Raw genomic sequence first — 5358 nt, forward strand, 5'->3', positions numbered from 1 at the left:
AGCATGTAACATATCTAGATGTATATTATTCAAAATTATATTCCATATTCCAATCTTTTCAAATTGTTGTGACATTAATTACATTAACTTTTTTTATTGTGTTAAAGATGTGATTATAATTTGGTTATTTAGGTTTTACACTCATTTATTATTATATGACCTCCAGCAACGTCATAAGCCACAAAATAAACGGAGAACACCGATCCATAGTTGATAGATTGTAAAAAAATCTAGTGTAAATAAATAGGAATGACAGAAGAAAATAAGTGTTCAATGGTGTTATTATGGAACAAATATTTTGATATAAAATATCAATTATATAATTGGAGTGGTACTATAAAATTATACAAGTGAAGATTCACTTACTCCACATTTTATATTAGATATTAATTTTAGGAAAATCTAATGGTTTAGATTTATTCACTGATTCAAATTATTTGATTCCCATAGAATTAATAACTAAGATATAGAATAAATTTAAAAAACTTAATATTAGATTAAATGGATCATCTCCCAAATTATATAAGGAGAATTGATTATTTTCCATTTTTTCAAATATATTTGTTTAAGATCTAAATAAAAAAAATCTTAAAATTATATGACAATTGCAAGTTTGCAACAAACCAGATTTGTAATATTTATTTCACGATTTCATAGTTTGATTAACAAATATTATGCCCAAGAAATATGAAATGGCTCGGAATTGATTTTTTTTCTCATCTATTAAAAATTAGGGGAGAGATTCACTTACTATAAAACTAAATTTTTTAAACTTATTCACCATTCTAACTATCAATTCTAAGAAAATCCAATAGTTTAAATTAATGGATAGATTCAAACCATTAAATTTTACTAATGAAGAATAAGCTTAAAAACTTACTTTTAGTGAGTAAGTGAATCCTCAGTTTAAAAACTATTAGGACCATTTGTTTTGACCTTTTTTTCTCTTACCCCATTAGTAGTACATATTTTTATAAGTCAACCCATAAATAAAATTTAATAAGACTGAACATACAATGCAATACCAACTAATTAATGAAATGTTGGTAAAAATGTAAAATAAAAACATAAAATAATTGGAGCATTTTAGTCAAAATAGTATAAACATAAAGATGAAACCAAATTAATAATTTTAATTCTGTGTGTTAGTTAATAAAAAGAATATCAAAATAAGAAGTAGATGAAGTAAATAAGTAAAAAGAATCTCAAAATAATATGAGAACAGGAACGTGCCAGATTTTATGTTTAATTATTTCAGGAGAATAAAAGTATTTCCTTGTATAAGAAATATTTAATTTTAGAAATATTTTTGTTTAGAATGATTAAATTTGACACATATAATAATTTTAATGAGTATAGTAAACTCCCTTAAATTAAGGTGACATTAGTCTAGTTGTGCAAAGTTCTGAATTCTCATATTGACGAAATAGTTAAATATTTGATTCGCATGAGCGATACTTATTGGAAGAAACATATACACTCTAAGAAATATTAATTCATTATCCAAACTGTGTGATTATACCTTAATTAAAACAAAAAAAAATTCTCTTAAGTGATGCTTTATTTTATAATTTATATAAAATTGTGATAATCATGGGTACAAAATTACCAACAGAATCATCCGCAGTACTATTAGTCAGAATAAATTAGAAGGTAAAAATGAATTTAAATTTGCTGAAATATATGAAATTTTATTTTTGATTTAGGAACAAAAGACTGACATGGCAATAATGTATTGAAGTATAGAACTACAGTGATTGCTTATTAATATATATAATTGATTCATTGGATTAGTATAAATGTTAATATTAAATAAAACTATAATTGGCAAGATAAAGGGTCTACAATTTTACCAAATGTGTAAATGCTATTTCCCTTTTAATTGGACAAGTCAAGACGGAAACTAATAAATGTAATTTATTTTTTGGTATAATCAAGTGTATATTCTCATGCTTTTGGTAAAGAATTAAAAAATATCTTCGAAATATTCTCTTAACAAATATTACTTTAAAAAATTGAACATATTTTGAATTATTATTACTATTTAGACCACATCAAAACTTAAAATAATTTAGAAAAAATGGCATTGCATGTCAACAGAACACAATCCTATAAAAAGGTCGTACATGTCTTCAAAACAACTTATTGTAAAAATAAAAACTCACTAAACATAGGACACTGTCCCAAACATTGAGAACTCTATCATCAAAAAAGATTACACAACCTTGTTAAAGTTAAACTCTTGTTCCATCTTCATCTCCTCCTTCTGGATTAGTACGGCGACACCAAAATATCTTGAACATGCAAAAGATAAATAAGGATAATAAGATAGCAGAGACTATCATCACTGATTTTAAATATGCCCAAGTCATAATATTTTGTAGATAGAGACAAACCCAACAAATAAGTATGACAAACCAAAAAAAAGGAAGAAGAAATGTTTGGAGGGAGACACAAGAAGAATGGAATAAATACACATGTTTATATCTTTGGTTAATTGTTTATTAAGAATCTTCATCAAATCTCACCACCCGTGACACTGGTATATTAATTTTCTACCACCGTTATTGACATTAATATCTTCAATTACTCATTTTTTGCCATAAGAAAATTAAATTTAACCATATGTGCTATAAATTTTAGAATTATACTTCTACAAACAAAAACAAGCACCAATAAGATATTACTCTAGTAGTGTAATGCTTTATTGAATCCTCAAGTTTTATAAAATCACAAAGGTGGATGTTCAAATAGAAGAAATGATCATGTGTAAACACCCAATTTTGTTGGACATAAAAATATCAAAATTAAAATTTAAAAATTATTATAAAATTCAATACAAATATAACTTAAAAATAAAAAAAAGACTTTAGTTGAGCACCTAATTGACTTATTAAGCTATTTTTTTATATAAAAAAAACATTTCCTAAGGTATTCTAGGATCAAAAAATATTTCATTCTGATTTTTAAATTAGAGGTAAAAGTAAATTCAATCTTTTTAATCTAAAATGACATTAATATAGTTAAATTAATAAAAATCTGAATTGAATTAAGAGATGAAATATCTCCTCTTAATTCTAACCAAAATGTTAAAAGTAAAATTTTATTTTTTTAAAACACATTCCTAATTCTCACTATAATTAGGAGAGTAAGCACATTGAAATTTCAATCTTAAAAATAGAGAGAAAAAACTAGTCTCGTTATTGCTTTGTTTTTGAAAAAATGATGTTGCAAAATGTCCATTGCTACCTTCACTCCGTCTGTACTAACCTTCTAAATTAATCTATGTGATATTGTGAAGCATGTATAAATAAGTATAAATTTTCAGAAACTGCATGTGAATAAATAAGTTAGGATGTCCTTTATTATTGTAGAGGGAAATTGTTGTTTTTGATTTTGCTAAAAATGTCATTTTTTATATTTAAATGATAAAAAGTGTCACATCATGTGGTTCTTATTTTCTTTTTTCTTTCGATGTACCCTCTTGAGTGAACAAATTGTAATGAATATTTGCATTATCTTCAATGTAAACTTAATGCGTTAAAGTAAATTTTTTATATGGTTGTTTTGTTTCCATAGTTTCGGTCTAACATACACTAAACTCTACTAAAATGATTACATAAAAGCATGAAAAGGAGACATTTTATCACTTTTACAATTATATTAGAGATAAAAATGTCATTTTATTATATCTTAAAGATAAGAGTGATTACCATTACCTTTCACAAAGTTGTTTGCTTTTGCGTGTTAAAATTAATCCTTGTTACTTTTAAATCTTACTAAGTAATCAGGGAGCACATGTGCTATCTTACAGTTTGGGTCACTTCATATGCCATAAACTTGTGATTGGTCAAAAAAATACTTAATAATTAATTTTTGACTTAAATATTTTTTTCTGGCCAAACATTAGTCCATGACACATAAAGTAACATAAACAATGGGACAGCATATGTGTACCAAATAATCATCATGTTGTGCTTCTACCAATTATTTTTTGTTATTGTTTCTTTTAGTTATTTTTTAGTATAAAGAGTCACCCAAAAAAATAATATATATAACTTACCGAGAAAGCAGTTTAATTAGTAAAATATTGATTGAATATTGTATCACTATACTAACTAGTAAGTTAACCATATATTGGTACGAAATAATATTTTTTGGCACAAGGTTAAGAACATACATGTTACTTGTGTATTCAATTCGTATGGTTAAAAATACACATGTTACTCATGCATTCTAATGGTTAAGAACATATATGTAATAAGTTATAGTTATAAAATGTTCCTTTATAAATATATATATATTTTTATGTATAACAGTTTTTTAACCAATAGTTTTAAAAAAATAATATAATAGTCTTTTATTTATGTCTATCTTTTCATCTTATAAATAACTATTGTAAGATTGAAATGACAACTAAAATGGTGTGAATTAGTTGTTTAAAATTATGATTGATTTTTCTGCACAATTCATGCGTTAATAGTAGCGGAAAAAGATATGCAAAAATAATCAAATAAATGTAAGGAAATAAAGGAGAAGAGAGTACACATATGTTTTTATACTGGTTCACCTTCTTGTCCATCGAAGACTACGTCTAGTACTCTTGCAACACAAGAGATTTCTTCACTAGATATTAAGAGTAGTAATTACAATTTCTCACCCCGAGATTCTCTTGTACCTTACTCACTCTCTAACACGTATATCTTTTGGAAAACACATTTTCCAAGTGACTCTATCTCCTTTCTTATCACAGCCTTGTGAAAGAAAATAATTCAATACTTTGCATGAAAAAAACGTTTAACAATGGGAATGAATTGCCTTTACAAGATTTTGAAGTTATAAATTCTTGCAATTCAATAACTCAATGTATATTTTAGTACTAATACTCAGAAGGATTGAATAACTTGTACCGACACTTATGACAACTTTGCAAAAACAAGTTCTGAAAGTTATAAACAAATTGCACCAAGTGTAGAACAAGTATTTCAGAAAATTTATAGTTTTAGTAAGTGAGTTCAATCTGAGTTATGTATTGATTGTGTATGAATGAAATGAGTTTCAATGCCTTTATATAGACTTTCCAATCAACCAAAATACTTCTACGAAAAGGTAGGAATTGTTTGGAATGAAACCATTTCGTTTGGGTTGAAAGCTGTGTGGTTTGAATCTGAAAACTGATGTAGCAGCTCTCAGTAATCGATTACTTAATCGATGTAATCAATTACCCAACAAGTTTGTACAACTGTGTAATTGATTTTCACAGGCAGTAATCAATTACTCAAAAGGTGTAATCAATTACCCAACTGCTCTATCCAACTGGGTAATTATTTACTATGCTGTATAATCGGTTACCCACAT

This window comes from Lupinus angustifolius, chromosome LG02 (genome assembly GCF_001865875.1).
Source record: "Lupinus angustifolius cultivar Tanjil chromosome LG02, LupAngTanjil_v1.0, whole genome shotgun sequence".
Lineage (NCBI taxonomy): Eukaryota > Viridiplantae > Streptophyta > Magnoliopsida > Fabales > Fabaceae > Lupinus > Lupinus angustifolius.